General features: G+C 44.3%; 1 long non-coding RNA gene across 1 annotated transcript; it reads right to left on the bottom strand.

The window, feature by feature from the left end:
• Positions 1 to 1,656: 1,656 nt before the first annotated feature.
• On the bottom strand, positions 1,657 to 3,479 carry LOC124681602. Its single transcript, XR_006995955.1, has 3 exons — positions 3,292 to 3,479; positions 3,098 to 3,183; positions 1,657 to 2,315 (listed from the first exon to the last, which is right to left on the bottom strand). It is a non-coding gene; the product is annotated as an uncharacterized LOC124681602 (long non-coding RNA).
• Between the last annotated feature and the right edge of the window lie 14,175 nt (positions 3,480 to 17,654).

Here is a 17,654-nt window from a genome sequence, read left to right as displayed (position 1 = left end):
CAACTAACCCATCGAATCCAAAGCTTAAAAGAAGTATCAGTCAGTGTGCTTCCAGCTCCTACTTAATTACAGAAGACACCCACGGGAAGGCCTTACACTAGTGGACAGCAATCACAGTATTCTACATTTAAAAAAAAGCAATCATAGTATTCTAGTGTTGCTACTCACAAAGCCTTTCTGTAAACAGTGTCAGTAGATGTGTCCAAGACTGCTGCTTGACATGCCTGTTCCATTTATAAACGTGTAGGACTCCATCGATTGGATGACATGGAGTGTGCCTTTTCAAACCGCTTTCTTGTCATGTGACCTTGCTTTTGTGTGCCAACTGCTACTAGTGACTTAGCAGATACTACCAATATCATATTGACTGTCAGTACACTTGAACGAAATGTCGTGCCTTCTATGCTGTTGATCTTAAACCAAAAGCCTTGCATGAGTATAAACTAATGGCTAGCTGAAAGGAAATGACTAAGAAAATTTGTTGCTCAAGTGTGGCTTTCTGAATAAAACACTAGCATGGAAGGGCGCTGCGGCACGCCGCGCCGACTATTTAATACGATGGTAGTAATTATAATTTTAAGGCCACACGTGAATTGTTAAATATGTTCTTGTTTAAATAGTGTATTTTAAGATGGTTGGTAATTAAATCTGATATATTATACACGGAAATTATGTGCATAAAAAGTTAACCTTCAGGAACAATTAAATGGGATACACTGATATGATAGTGGAAGGGCATAGAGAAAGACGGTGAACACACACTACAATAGTGGACTTTAGACGGTGAACACACAATACAATAGTTGACTTTCTAGTTTTGATAATACACGTTACACAATGTTTTAGCTCCATGGATGAACTCTATTTTAGCCACTCCCGTCTTCTCCCTGTCGCCTGTGTAAAGCCAATAGGCTTTCTTGTTACACAATTTCTAGCTCCATGGACAAACTCTGTTTTAGCCATTCCTGTCTTCTCCCTGTTGCCTGTGTAAAGCCAATAGGCTTTTTTCTTACGCTCCATTGCCGAGGAAGATGCGATGTCGGTGGTCCTGGAAGGCATGTTATTCTGGGTGAGAACCTTGTCAAGGAGTGATCTGTTGGTGGCAAAGACTTGGCGATGATGCTCTTCTCGAGCTTGATCTAGGCGACATTGTCCGGCGAGAAGTGGGTCGAGGAGCGATATGTTGTTGGCATGCAATGTACGATGTCAGGCAAAAAGGCACATCCTCTGGAAATTTAGCAGACACAAAGAGCTTCTAGACAACTTGCAAATTATGGGTCTATTTTGATTTGAGTCAAAGTTGGCTTTACCCAAAAAACAATTTAGCATGCCCATAAAATCTAGTTGTTGTTTGGTGTCAAAGTTTTGGCTGGCCCCTAGCTCCCCCTTAATTGAAGTGTATCTTTTTTGGCTAATTCATGGGCTAGTCTAGGGCGGTCAATTCCATCACCAAATAATGTGTAGTGCCAACAATTGGCGGGACGGCTAACTCTGAAGATGTACAAAGGTAAACCTTAGGTGCCATCTTTATATGAAGTTGGAAATCATATGCACAAAGGTAAACCTATGACGGTTGGACTAACCACCCTTAGTTTTTAAGGTGGAGAAGTGCTAGAGATCTGATAAGACCAATGCGAAACATGACTATTGATGAAATGAAATTAAACCATGTTCTCTGTCCCAACACAAAATGTATTAGTCAGAAAACAATATGTAAAAAAACTAAGTAAGCTGATGGTATGCACTCTAATTTTTCAATCACATATAACATTTTAAGTGACACAAGTCAGACGTAATCATAACATGAAATATTTGAGTGAGATGCAACATTTTTTAGACATTAACACAAATAAAAATTGCTTCTTCCGTGGAACATGCTCTTTTTTGTCAAATCATGTCAAGAATTTTAAAATCACACGTATTTACAATTGGGTAATAGAATTATACTAACTGCCCATTCACAGAGGAGCGGCTTACAAATATTCATAGGACACCACAAAAGCTCCAGTATAAAGAGCCAATACCTATGAAATTTTCAAATATTGTCTATGTGGTAAAAGAAGATAACAGATTGCCTAAGCACTTACACCATACATGAGCCTTCATAAGAGTTATAGCTTCAGATTCACTATTGACATGTACCAGCATCCCTGAATCATAGAACTGAACAGAGTCTTTCTCGAAAGGCCAGCTTCAATTCTACATATAACTCAGAGTATGGGCCTCAACTTCAGAGTGGCGTCACTGAAGTTGGCACCACACACACAGTGCCATACTTTTGATTCCCTTGCCTGAGATGCACTGGTATGGTCAAGCTAGCAAAAGGAAACAAATGCAGTACTAAATTGTCATAATTAGGGTACAGATGAATCCAATTCATTTTGACATTTGTAATAAACATGAAAATGCAGCATGGCGTTGGCAAGATGCAATAAATATTTTTCTCCAATCAGTTACAGCATAATTACATAGATAAACAACTTGATATTAATCACCATCTTAGTTTTTTTGTGCAGAAAAGAAAATCCACAAACCCAGACCCGAGAAATATTACTAAGCCAAAGTAAAAAAATATAGCACACTGTACCTGACTATATATTGCATCTAGGCATACTAAAATTGTTGCATGAGTTACCAAGTAAATGTTATAACCAGTGATCATTCTACTGAAATGAAAAAAAAAATGTTATTGAGGCTCTGCATGTATAGTGAAAGAGATAAATATGATTTGCATTATCTATGGAACACTACATGAATATATTCTCAGATCAGGTATAATATTTCACCTTGCAAAGAATATCAATTTGAACATAGCATTAGGTTGAGATAATGAAACAGGCATATCTATTGCTGCTAAATTGCTAATTTCAGAACAAAGAGACCAGTAAGGAGTCAGTTGGTTAGAATCAACAAGGAAGCATACTGTTCTTGTACCCTAAATGTTTCTTATAACAATTCAATAGAACAGAAAAAAAAGAATCTACAAACAAAAAAAAAATGTGTGCATCTGCACAGGCGTGTTTTACAATCAACGCATGAATGTAGAACTATGCCTATACATATATCAAGCCCAATTATCTAAACTTCCGTTACTCACTTCGCAACTCCATGTATCAATCAAAATCGTTGAAGCAGCACTCCACTACTCCATGCTGGATTGGACCACTCTTTATCTTAATAAATCTGAAAAGATCCTAGTAAGTAAACTACTTTGCAGTGCAAAGCCCTCTGTAGCAGATTCAGTTAAATGTATTAAACTCACAAAAGATCAGTTAAATGTATTAAACTCACAAAAGATAGAAATTCCTCATCAAAATGTATGTTTGAGGTTTCAGCTCCATGTACATCTTTCCATCCTCCAGCAGCACGAATAGGACAAGGTCGAATCCATCCTCCAGTTTTGATGGAAGATGTATCATCCTAAAATGCAAATCAAATCCAAAATGAAATCAGTTAGCAGGCCACGGTCGCCGCGCGGCATCACCTGCACCAGGACGCCTCCGTTGTGCCCACTCCGGCGAGGCCCATGCAGCCTCCTCGACGACCACCGCGAGCTCCCGTGCATCCCTCACTCCGTTTGTAGCCACTTCTCTCCGTTTCCGCCGATTCCATCGAGCTGCACAGAGCTGACGTGGTCCAGACCGGACCGCATAGCACCAGGGACACCACTTCTCGATGGCAGCCGCGAGCCCTGTCGACCCACGCCCGCTCCATCTCCACAGTTCGCAGCAAACTGCACGAGGTTGGTGTGACCCAGACGGAAGACTGCACACAGAAAAGAGCGAGCTCTTGCCGTAGCGCGTCGGTGGCCGCATGCACGACCACCTTAGGCACGCATGACTTGGTCGTCCACGTTGCCGCTGCATTATCCACCACGGTACCCATGTTTGCCATGCGGCCCGACCTCGCCGCCGCCGAGCTCGACCATCAGGCCCATGCAGCCAATCCATGTGCCGGCTGCACACGAGGAGATGACAAACTGGCCATCGCGTGAACGTCTGCTAAGGTCGCGTACATGGACCACCGGCCGGGCACGCAGCAACAATGAACCAACGGCGGCGTGGGACGGTCTTGGCACGCGGAGAGTATGAATCAACGACATCGTTGTGAGCCAATGCTTTATACTGACCACGGGCCGTCAAACAACCATAGGGCGCACCGGCCTTTGGGGCCAGGGAATGGCCGCCGGCCACGGAGGGAGCTCGGCCAGGGGGATCTCGCCGAAGGGGAGAGTCCGGCCGGGGAAAAATCGTCACTCTCCATCAGCCACCGATTTTGAGTCTGCTCCACCTGAATCTGACGCCTTCTCTTTGAGCACAGCCTCCAGTTTCTCCTAGCGCACCGGCGTCGGCCAGAGCATGGCCAGGGGACAACGGAGATCAGGACAGCAAGGGAATGAAACAGGGAGACGGAGAGCGCACCAGGGATCCGCCCACGGCCGCCAGCCGCACCGCCACCACGCCGACCACCAACAACTCCTCCGTCAACAGGAACAATAGCAGGGGCACGCGGCGGCGCACAGACCCACACACAGATCCTGCACCATTAGAGGCAAATCGAAGCAGAAGAAGAAAATAAGATCCGGCGGCGGAAATCAGGGAGAAAGAACGGAAGAAAAGGAAAGGAAAATAACAGAGGTAAAAAGAAAGGACCTTTGCTACGTAGTGCTATAGCTACTATTTAGTCTACCGGAGTGCCCCACCCAAATTAGGAAATAAATTAGTCCGACAGCGTTCTGAAATAGAAATACTAATTCCCCACGTCTTCTCCTACCGCCCAGGTCAGCACAGGAACTTCGGAGAACGTCATTCCAGTTTCTCTGCTCTGTCGCAAGTTTTTGACGAGTAAAAAAAGGAGGCAGCTAAAGTTAATTCTTTCTGCGTTTGAGCTCTTGTCGGGTCTGAAAATAAATTTCCATAAAAGTGAATTGTTCTGTTTTGGCGAGGCCCAAGAGCATGTTGCGGAATATGCTGAACTGTTTGGCTGTGGTCAAGGCCAATTTCCAATTAGGTACTTGGGAATTCCGATTCATTATCGGAGGCTTACCAATGCTGAGTGGAAATTAGTTGAGGAAAGGCTTCAGATTAGATTAAGTAGTTGGAAAGGTAAATTGTTGTCCATGGGTGAAAGATTAGTTCTCATAAATGCGGTACTAAGTAATATGGTACTCTATATGATATCATTCTTCCAACTTCCCAGAGGAGTCTTAAAACGGTTGGATTATTTCTGATCAAGATTCTTCTGGCAAGGGGATTGCGAGAAGCGTAAATATCGGCTGGCTAGATGGAGTGTGCTGTGTCGGCCCAAAGATCATGGAGGACTTGGTATTCAAGATCTCCAGGTCAAGAATAGGGCACTTCTCGGTAAATGGTTGTATAAGCTACTTACCGAAGATGGCATATGGCAAACGCTCCTTAAGAGGAAGTATGTTGGCTCAAAGGCTTTATCTCAGATTATTTGGAGACCAGGAGATTCGCATTTTTGGGCTGGTCTTATGGAACCAAAGAAGTTTTTCTTTCCATACGGTTCTTTCTCTATAAAGGATGGATCGGAAATTCGTTTCTGGGAGGATAAATGGTTGGGTAATACCACACTCCGAGAACAATATCCGGCTTTGTACAATATTGTGCGCCACAAAGGCGATACTATCGCCAAGGTGTTGGAAAATTTCCCACCAAATGTGGAGTTCAGAAGAAGTCTCATCGGCCCCAGACAAGCCTCTTGGCAGGATTTGTTACAGCGTCTTGAGTTAGTTCAATTGACGCAAGAACCGGATGAATTTCGCTGGAATCTTACCGGGAATGGTTCATTCTCAGTGGCTTCCATGTACAATGCTCTAATTCAGTCTAATATCCCGGTCGATAATAACTCCAAGATTTGGAAAATGAAGATACCTCTGAGAACAAAAATCTTTGCCTCGGTATCTTCGTCGGGGGTTATTCTTACGAAAGATAATCTTGCCAAACGCAACTGGCATGGAAGTAAAAAGTGTGTCTTCCGTCATCGGGAGAGACTATTAAACACTTATTTTTCCAATGTAAGGTTGCTAGGTCTATATGGTCAGCCGTCCAAATTGGGTCTACCTTATACCCACCGCGTAGTGTTGCCAATTTATTTGGTAACCGGCTTAATGGTGTGGATGTTAGGTTTAAACGTCTTATTAGGATGGGAGCGATTGCAATCATTTGGTCGCTATGGCTATGTAGAAATGACAAGATTTTCAATAATATTTCTTCTTCCTTTTTGCAGGTCATCTACCGGTGCACAGCTTTGCTTCGCTCATGGATACCGCTGCAGCGTGTGGAGCACCGAGACCTATTTACGGAGGTGTCTTCACGGTTGGAGGATACGGCGAGGGATATTTTCTCCCAACATGGGTGGCAGCGTGAACTTCGGCTAGACCCACCTAGCTAGTTCTTGTTACTGTTCGTTTGACTATGTTTTATCTTTGAACCCTATTGTGTGGTTTTGTAACGGATTCGTGTGCGGCTGTGTGCATCTTAGTTATGCAGAGGCCGGGTCTATTGCGCAAGTAATAAAGAGCCCATTTTCGAAAAAAAAAGGAGGCAGCAGCCCTGTAAAACAACACACCACACAACAACTAGTTTTGTGATCTCATTTGAAGATGTAAAAATTGCAGCGGTGAATGTAGAAAAGAAGATAAAGTTACATCCAGTTGAATCAAACCTGGGATCACAAAAGCATACTAGTGTGTTAACCTTGATCCATTCAAATGTTCTAGATGTAGAAAAATAATAAAAAATACATCCATGCCTAAAGTTTCACCTAAAATTGGGGAAAAACACCTAGAAACTTTCATCAATCTAGATGTAGGAAAAGGGTAGGAAATACATCTAGTTACAAAAACAAGCCCCAGAATTAAGAGAAAAATTACTATTCATACATCCAATTACAAAAATATTACTTACAGAATTACTTAATATACCCAAATCGAGCGGAGCTGGAGGTACCTGCCCTAGGATAGGCTGCAGGAGACCTAAGGCCATGAAGAAGGCGACAACCTCCCAAGCATCTGATACGGCCCTCACGGTACAGCTGCAAGGTCGAAAGCCGCCTCCATCGCGCGTCCGCCCGTCGGAGTTCGTGTTCGTCGGGGCCGAACCGGTGAGCTGCTACCGGAGGTCGGCCGCGCCGGGCGCGTGGATGAGTCGTAGGCGGAGGTCGCGCGTGCCGGGGCTGGGCGGCTGAGTCGCCGGCAGAGGTCGAGCGCGCCGGGGCCGGGCGGGTGAGTCGACGACGGATGCGCATCATCGACGCCTCTGGTTCCCGGCGTTGGGGAGAGACGGGATTCCTGACTTTGGGGAGAAACGGGAGAGGCCGATTTGCAGACGAAGACGAAGACCACGCGAGAAGAAAGATCAGAGGTGAATTTAGGGTGTGTTTGGTAGCCCGTGTCACTTCAGATTTACTTTCCCACTTGAGATATCTCACCCCATACAAGCTGATTTGGAATTTTGTGATGTGTTTGTTAGCTTATATGTGTTGAGAGAATTCAAAGTGATACTTTGTTTGGCAACCGGATGGGTGGAGATTTGCCAAGACCTAAGAAATAACAAAGAGGTCCAAACTCTTGCACTAAGGACCTTAAACAAAACAACTAAAAAGCAATCAGGCCCTCAGCCGCCGTGCTGGGAGCAGATCGCCGGCCATGGCGGGCCGTGGGGCGCCAGTGGTGGTGGTCGGAGGGCCGTGGGGCGCCGGAGGTTGCGGGAGTAGGGCCGTGGGGCGGTGGCTCGTCGGCGGTGATGTCTACGGGTGCTTCTATTCTTGTAGACAGTGTTGGGCCTCCAAGAGCAGAGGTTTGTAGAACAGCAGCAAGTTTCCCTTAAGTGGATCACCCAAGGTTTATCGAACTCGGGGAGGAAGAGGTCAAAGATATCCCTCTCATGCAACCCCGCAACAACAAAGCAAGAAGTCTCTTGTGTCCCCAACACACCTAATAGGTGCACTAGTTCGGCGAAGAGATAGTGAAATACAGGTGGTATAAATAAGTATGAGCAGTAGTAACGCAGCAATAGTAACGCAGTGAAACAGTAAACAAGCAGCGATAGCAGTATTTAGGAACAAGGCCTAGGGATTACACTTTCACTAGTGGACACTCTCAACATTGATCACATAACAGAATAGATAAATGCATACTATACACTGTCTTGTTGGATGATGAACACATTGCATAGGATTACACGAACCCTCAATGCCGGAGTTAACAAGCTCCACAATTCAATGTTCATATTTAAATAACCTTAGAGTGCATGAAAGATCAACACGACTAAACCAAGTACTAACATAGCATGCACACTGTCACCTTCACACCATGTAGGAGGAATAGATCACATCAATACCATCATAGCAATAGTTAACTTCATAATCTACAAGAGATCATAATCATAGCCTACGCCAAGTACTAAAACGGATGCACACACTGTCACCATTACACCGTGCAGGAGGAATAAACTACTTTAATAACATCACTAGAGTAGCACATGGATAAATTGTGATACAAAACACATTGCAATCATAAAGGGATATAAATAAGCACTTCACTACGCCATTCATAACAGTGAATAAGTATTCGTGAAATATAGCCTAAGAGACCCACACGGTGCACACACTTGTCACCTTTACACATGTGGGACAAGGAGTCTCCGGGGATCACATAAGTAAAATTCACTTGACTAGCATAATGACATCTAGATTACAAGCATCATCATATGAATCTCAATCATGTAAGGCAGCTCATGAGATTATTGTATTGAAGTACATAGGAGAGAGATGAACCACATAGCTACCGGTACAGCCCCGAGCCTCGATGGAGAACTACTCCCTCCTCATGGGAGACAGCAGCGTTGATGGAGATGGCGGTGGTGTCGATGGAGAAGCCTTCGGGGGCACTTCCCCGTCCCGGCGGCGTGCCGGAACGGAGACTCCTGTCCCCCGGATCTTGGCTTCGCGATGGCGGCGGCTCCGGAAGGTTTCTCGTACCGTGGTTTTTCGTGTCGAGGTTTTAGGTCCGGGACCTTTATATAGGCGAAGAGGCGGCGTCAGAAGGTCGAAGGGGCGACGACACCATAGGGCCGCGCGGCCGGGGGGTGGGCCGCGCCACCCTATCATCTGGGGGCCCTGTGGCCCCCCTCTGGCGGCTCTCGGGTGTTCTGGATGCTTCCGGGCAAAATAGGAACCTGGGCGTTGATTTCGTCCAATTCCGAGAATATTTCGTTACTAGGATTTCTGAAACCAAAAACAGCAGAAAACAGGAACTGGCACTTCGGTATCTTGTTAATAGGTTAGTTCCGGAAAATGCACGAATATGACATAAAGTGTGCATAAAACATGTAGATATCATCAATAATGTGGCATGGAACATAAGAAATTATCGATACGTCGGAGACGTATCAGCATCCCCAAGCTTAGTTTCTGCTCGTCCCGAGCAGGTAAACGATAAACAAAGATAATTTCTGGAGTGACATGCTATCATAAACTTGATCATATTGTAAACATATATAATGAATGCAGCGATCAAAACAATGGTAATGACATGAGTAAACAAATGAATCATAAAGCAAAGACTTTTCATGAATATTACTTTCAAGACAAGCATCAATAAGTCTTGCATAAGAGTTAACTCATAAAGCAATAAATCAAAGTAAAGGTATTGAAGCAACACAAAGGAAGATTAAGTTTCAGCGGTTGCTTTCAACTTATAACATGTATATCTCATGGATAATTGTCAACATAGAGTAATATAACAAGTGCAATATGCAAGTATGTAGGAATCAATGCACAGTTCACACAAGTGTTTGTTTCTTGAGGTGGAGAGAAATAGGTGAACTGACTCAACATAAAAGTAGAAGAATGGTCCTTCAAAGAGGAAAGCATCGATTGCTATATTTGTGCTAGAGCTTTGGTTTTAAAAACATAAAGAGAGCATAAAAGTAAAATTTTGAGAGGTGTTTGTTGTTGTCAACGACCGGTAGTGGGCACTCTAACTACCTCATCAACCAGACTTTCAAGAGCGGCTCCCATGAAGGACGTTATCTCTACCAGCAAGGTAGATCATCCCTCTTCTCTTTTGTTTACACATGTACTTTAGTTTAGTTTTTCTTTATTTATGGATGACACTCCTCCCAACCTTTTGCTTACACAAGCCATGGCTAACCGAATCCTCGGGTGCCTTCCAACAATCACATACCATGAAGGAGTGTCTATTTGCAAAATTAAGTTGATTACTGATGAATCAGAGCAAAACATGTGAAGAGAATTATTAATGCAAGTTAATTAATCGGGCTGGGAACCCCATTGCCGGCTCTTTTTGCAAAATTATTGGATAAGCGGATGTGCCACTAGTCCATTGTGAAAGTCTGTCAAAAGTAAATGACAAGATCGAAAGATAAAACACCACATACTTCCTCATGAGCTATAAAACATTGACACAAATAAGAGGTGATAAATTTTGAATTATTTAAAGGTAGCACTCAAGCAATTTACTTTGGAATGGCGGAGAAATACCATGTAGTAGGTAGGTATGGTGGACACAAATTGGCATAGTGGTTGGCTCAAGGATTTTGGATGCATGAGAAGTATTCCCTCTCGATACAAGGCTTAGGCTAGCAAGGTTATTTGAAACAAACACAAGGATGAACCGGTGCAGCAAAACTCACATAAAAGACATATTGTACACATTATAAGACTCTACACCGTCTTCCTTGTTGTTCAAACTCTTTACTAGAAATTATCTAGACCTTAGAGAGACCAATTATGCAAACCAAATTTTAGCAAGCTCTATGTATTTCTTCATTAATAGGTGCAAAGTATATGATGCAAGAGCTTAAACATGAGCACAACAATTGCCAAGTATCAAATTATCCAAGACATTTTACCAATTACTACATGTAGCATTTCCCGTTTCCAACCATATAACAATTAACGAAGCAGTTTCAACCTTCGCCATGAACATTAAAAGCTAAGAACACATGTGTTCATACGAACCAGCGGAGCGTGTCTCTCTCCCACACAAGCATTTATTCAAACAAAAACAAAAACAAGAAACATACAGTCGCTCCAAGTAAAGTACATAAGATGTGACCGAATAAAAATATAGTTTCAAGAGAAGGAACCTGATAATTTGTCGATGAAGAAGGGATGCCTTGGGCATCCCCAAGCTTAGACGCTTGAGTCTTCTTAAAATATGCAGGGGTGAACCAACGGGGCATCCCCAAGCTTAGACTCTTCACTCTTCTTGATCATAGTATATCATCCTCCTCTCTTGACCCTTGAAAACTTCCTCCACACCAAACTCGAAACAACTCATTAGAGGGTTAGTGTACAATAAAAATTAACATGTTCAGAGGTGACACAATCATTTTTAACACTTCTGGACATTGCATAAAGCTACTTGGACATTAATGGAACAAAGAAATTCATCCAACATAGCAAAAGAGGCAATGCGAAATAAAAGACAGAATCTGTCAAAACAGAACAGTCCGTAAAGATGGATTTTATTGAGGCACCAGACTTGCTCAAATGAAAATGCCCAAATTGAATGAAAGTTGCGTACATATCTGAGGATCACGCACGTAAATTTGCATATTTTTCTGAGCTACCTACAGAGAGGCAGGTCGAAATTCGTGACAGCAAAGAAATCTGTTACTGCGCAGCAATCCAAATCTAGTATCAACTTTACTATCAAAGACTTTACTTGGCACAACAATGCAATAAAATAAGATAAGGAGAGGTTGCTACAGTAGTAACAACTTCCAAAATTCAAATACAAAATAAAAGTACTGTAGCAAAATAAACACATGGGTTATCTCCCAAGAAGTTCTTTCTTTATAGCCATTAAGATGGGCTCAACAGTTTTAATGATACACTCGCAAGAGATAGTATTTGAAGCAAAAGAGAGCATCAAGAGGAAAATTCAAAACACATTTAAGTCTAACATGCTTCCTATGCATAGGAATCTTGTAAATAAAAAAGTTCATGAAGAGCAAAGTAACAAGCATAGGAAGATAAAACAAGTGTAGCTTCAAAAATTTCAGCACATAGAGAGGCATTTTAGTAACATGAAAAATTTTACAACCATATTTTCCTCTCTCATAATAACTTTCAGTAGCATCATGAGCAAACTCAACAATATAACTATCACATAAAGCATTCTTATCATGAGTCTCATGCATAAAATTATTACTACTCCCAACATAAGCATAATTAATTTTATTAGTAATAGTGGGAGCAAATTCAACAAAGTAGCTATCATTATTATTCTCATCAAGTGTAGGAGGCATAGTATTATCATCATAAAAATTACTCTCCATAGTAGGTGTCACCAAAAGACCACTATCATTATAATCATCATATATGGGAGGCAAAGTATCATCAAAGAAAATTTTCTCCTCAATGCTTCGGGGACTAAAAAGATCATGAAAACCAGCTTCCCCAAGCTTAGAACTTTCTATATTATTATCAAAAATGGTGTTCAAAGTGTTCATACTAATATTACTACCAGCATGCAAATAAGATTCCATAGGTTTTTTAATTTTCGCATCAAACCATCCATGTCTTAAATCAGGAAATAGAACAAGAAGCTCATTTTTGTCCATTATGCCAAACTAGTGTAAACAAGAAACAAAAAGATGCAATTGCAGGATCTAAAGGAAATAGCTTCGAGTACTTACAACGGCGAAAATAGCTTAGTAGCCGAGATCCGGAGTGTGAGTACCTTTTACCTTTCCTCCCCGGCAACGGCGCCGAGAAAATAGCTTGATGTCTACGGGTGCTTCTATTCTTGTAGACAGGTGTTGGGCCTCCAAGAGCGAGAGGTTTGTAGAACAGCGAGCAAGTTTCCCTTAAGTGGATCACCCAAGGTTTATCGAACTCGGGGAGGAAGAGGTCAAAGATATCCCTCTCATGCAACCCTGCAACAACAAAGCAAGAAGTCTCTTGTGTCCCCAACACACCTAATAGGTGCACTAGTTCGGCGAAGAGATAGTGAAATACGGGTGGTATAAATAAGTATGAGCGAGTAGTAACGCAACGGTAGTAACGCATGATAAAACAGTAAACAAGCAGCGATAGCGATATTTAGGAACAAGGCCTAGGGATTACACTTTCACTAGTGGACACTCTCAACATTGATCACATAACAGAATAGATAAATGCATACTCTACACTCTCTTGTTGGATGATGAACACATTGCGTAGGATTACACGAACCCTCAATGCCGGAGTTAACAAGCTCCACAATTCAATGTTCATATTTAAATAACCTTAGAGTGCATGAAAGATCAACACGACTAAACCAAGTACTAACATAGCATGCACACTGTCACCTTCACACCATGTAGGAGGAATAGATCACATCAATACCATCATAGCAATAGTTAACTTCATAATCTACAAGAGATCATAATCATAGCCTACGCCAAGTACTAACACGGATGCACACACTCGTCACCATTACACCGTGCGGGAGGAATAAACTACTTTAATAACATCACTAGAGTAGCACATGGATAAATTGTGATACAAAACACATTGCAATCATAAAGGGATATAAATAAGCACTTCACTACGCCATTCATAACTGTGAATAAGTATTCTGTGAAATATAGCCTAAGAGACCCACACGGTGCACACACTGTCACCTTTACACACGTGGGACAAGGAGTCTCCGGAGATCACATAAGTAAAATTCACTTGACTAGCATAATGACATCTAGATTACAAGCATCATCATATGAATCTCAATCATGTAAGGCAGCTCATGAGATTATTGTATTGAAGTACATAGGAGAGAGATGAACCACATAGCTACCGGTACAGCCCCGAGCCTCGATGGAGAACTACTCCCTCCTCATGGGAGACAGCAGCGTTGATGGAGATGGCGGTGGTGTCGATGGAGAAGCCTTCCGGGGCACTTCCCCGTCCCGGCGGCGTGCCGGAACAGAGACTCCTGTCCCCCGGATCTTGGCTTCGCGATGGCGGCGGCTCGGAAGGTTTCTCGTACCGTGGTTTTTCGTGTGGAGGTTTTAGGTCAGGGACCTTTAAATAGGCGAAGAGGCGGCGTCAGAAGGTCGAAGGGGCGACGACACCATAGGGCCGCGCGGCCGGGGGTGGGCCGCGCCACCCTATCATCTGGGGCCCTGTGGCCCCCCTCTGGCGGCTCTCGGGTGTTCTGGATGCTTCCGGGCAAAATAGGAACCTGGGCGTTGATTTCGTCCATTTCGAGAATATTTCGTTACTAGGATTTCTGAAACCAAAAATAGCAGAAAACAGGAACTGGCACTTCGGCATCTTGTTAATAGGTTAGTTCCAGAAAATGCACGAATATGACATAAAGTGTGCATAAAACATGTAGATATCATCAATAATGTGGCATGGAACATAAGAAATTATCGATACGTCGGAGACGTATCAGGCGGCGGGGCTTTCTTGCGGGAGCTGCGTCCAGGGGCGGCAGGCGGCGTCCAGGGGCGGCAGGCGCCGACCAGGGAGTAGCGGCGGGCGGCGAGCGGTGTCCAGGGAGGCCAGGGAAGGGGGTGGGGGCGGGCGGCGGCCGGCGGGCGGCCAGGTCGTGGTGACGGGCGACGGCCTGGGGACGGGTACGGGAGCGAGGCCACTTTCCGTTCCTTTCGTTCGAGAAGAAATGACGAGACCGGGCTGGGGTCTGGGGGTTCGCTGGTGGGGCCCCGAGGAGGTTTGCGGGATGGACTCAGCTCGGCTGGACTGTGAAGCTCGATTTGAGCTTCACAACCGGGCCAGGCTGAGGGGCATTTTCTGTATGAGGTGGGCATAGCTCATCTGTGTTCACCCGGGCTAACAAACATAGGTATGGCCAAAAATCTCTGTTGAGATGGGAAATTCTGGGTTGATACGGGCTGCCAAACACACCCTTACTGCTTACAGCCTGTCCCACGTGCAGCACATGAACCACTCAACGTTTCAGGTGAACCGTTAGATGGAGATCCGACGGGTACAAGCGGGGAGCACTGTGTAAGACAACACAGTGCCCTGGCAATATCTTTAATATTAAACTAGGAAAATTGCCTGTGCTTTGCAACGGGAAACATAAAAATAATCTTCAGAAATTTTTTTTTTGGCACGGCCCATTTTTTTGCGCCAAACTCCCCGCTTAAACCAGCCTTAGTTCGCTTATTTGTATATCATACGATTTCCTTTCCAATCATCTCTATGTGCATCATGTATATATCAAAGAAGTATGAAAATATCATGCAAAGTTATTTATCATTAGATTACATGGAAGAGCACTAAATAAAATAGAATTTGCTCATGGAGAAAATCAGTGTTTGCTTAGCAAGGCCGAACATAAGAAAATTTCCATCCAATCATCGTAGACATAAATTCTTTATTAGCTTAGGTTAGCTTGATTGTGCATCTAAGCACTAAACATAAACTACTCTTATCCATGTACCACAAAAATAAATTTTATACGACATTTGCACATACAACATGTGTACACAAACCCATAGATCTCAAAAAAGTGTACTTCCTGTTACACATGTTGTGAGCTCCACCGGGGCAATCATAGCCTGTATTAGCAAAGATTTGCTAGATGCCTCCTCGTAGTAGTTTGTCCGCTACTCAGGTGAGCACGGTCGAGCTCCGTGGATGGAGAATAAGATGGCCTAGCTACTCAAAATACTCAATCGACGGCATCAGACGATGCACATATTATCTGCTAGCCTCCATAACAATATATGAATCCATCTATACGTTCTAGCTGGCTTTGATTTCAGGTTTAGCCACGCGGCCAAGAGCACTGGCCAGCAAAAAATCGATCAGCCCTCTGAAACATATCATGTAAGATGTACTTGTCCATGATGGCTGCACGCTTATGATTTTTCTCCGCTTCAGCCATATCATCTCATCATTATAAAATGCTGGAAGTTGGCCTCTGCCTGACCTAAAGTCACACTCGGCCGAAATTGCCGAAGAAATCAGTCAAATCTGTCTCAGCATACCCAAACAAACCACCTTGCCAGCCAGATTGGCCACCAAAGATTTGTATGCTATCCTCAGATTGGGGCCAACTCTAGCTGGCGGCACGAAAACGGGGACGTGCTAAGGCTGCTGCACTCCGCTCCGATTTTACTACGTATACATGGAGGCTGTTCCTTCACGATGGAAGAAAACCACTTCGATCAGGTTTTTCTTTGTCAAGGTATGAAGCAAAATCGCTCGGACCTCGAAGTAATAAATCTCCTCTCTGGCATGGCCATGGCGAAACCCAGCGTTGCCTCCTGGAGCAGCCCCCGTCGCCACGAAGATCCGGCCCGGAGAATCCAAGCGCCCCGTCGGGGAGCGGCGCGATGCTAGCGTCCCCGATTTTGATGCAGCGACGTGTCAGGCGCTCTAAGCTGGAAGACGGCTACTGAGGACTTGAGCCAGGATGTCGTTGTCTCGCCCATCGATTTCGTGAGGGAGATCGCCCTGGCTAGCTAGGCTGTTTTAACTCGGATCGAAGTCTGCTTCGACGGAAGCCTGGGACGGCATCCAACCGATGAAGTTGAACTCGAAAAGCTTGGCAAGGGCGCCGGCGATTTGAGCTCCACCATTGCTGTGTTCTTTGACGGTGCTGTCCTAGGGGCCACGACTATAGCAGGGGCAGCGTTCGCCGGCTGCGGCGCGGAAAGTGGGGATAATCACAGCGGTATATATGGATCTTTCAGGCTCGAGTTCAAGTGTGACACGATCTCTCCCTGCTGAAATTGAGCCCGACGTATTTAGCCTTCCAAATACGGTACGATACCAAATGATCGGGAACGACTGAAATTAGCGATCAACACAAGCGGACGAACACGTCTTTCATGGCGGATGAAAGCGCATTATGATGAAACCAAACCAAGGAAACATTATTTTCTTTATTATTAGGTATATAGGTATAGACTAGGACAAAATCCGTGCGTTGCTACGGCATCATGCCCGTGCTTTGCATCGGGATAAATAAATATTTAAATGCCTTATGTAAACTATTTGTGTTGACACTTGTCCTCTTAGTCACCATCCTAATCAATTTTGAAAGTCCATCACTGATATGCCATTGTGGCACATTGTGTATTCTTTTCTCGGTATAAGAGCATCGCCAGCCGCGTCCTCCAAAGTGTTCCCTAAACAACACCGAATTTAGTTTTTGGGGACGCTTTTTTTCTTTGTGGTGCAGAAAATGAGATTTTTAAAGTTTAATCGAAAACAGTCAAATTCACGAAATTCGATGAAATTTAAACCTATACCCTAATCTAGTAGTACTTGCGGTGCCCAGAGGCGTTATAGTACTGGTGGAAGTTGTACAAGGCATCGTCGGTGACGTCCTGCTTGTCGCGCTCGTCGGGCTTGTCGACGGGCTCGTCCATCACCGCGTCGCTGGGCCCATTCGTCGTCGTCGGTGAGGTCGACGAGTGGAATCCCAGTGTCGCGGATGGACATGGCGATCGCCTCGTCGATGTCGCCCCTCCAGACGTCCTTATCGTTCAAGGACGCCATGAACGCCGGGTGCAACCCTGGGCAACCCCGTTGGCGATGAGGCACTGCCGCAGCTCGTACTCTGCCATCTGCGCGGCCTTCGCCGCTTCCTCGTCGTTCAGTTCCTCCTTCACCTCCGGTTTCAGAATGAGGAGGGC

This window comes from Lolium rigidum, chromosome 1 (genome assembly GCF_022539505.1).
Source record: "Lolium rigidum isolate FL_2022 chromosome 1, APGP_CSIRO_Lrig_0.1, whole genome shotgun sequence".
NCBI classification, from domain to species: Eukaryota; Viridiplantae; Streptophyta; class Magnoliopsida; order Poales; family Poaceae; genus Lolium; species Lolium rigidum.
Note: the sequence above shows the minus strand (reverse complement) of the source record. Positions and strands in the feature narration are given on the sequence as shown.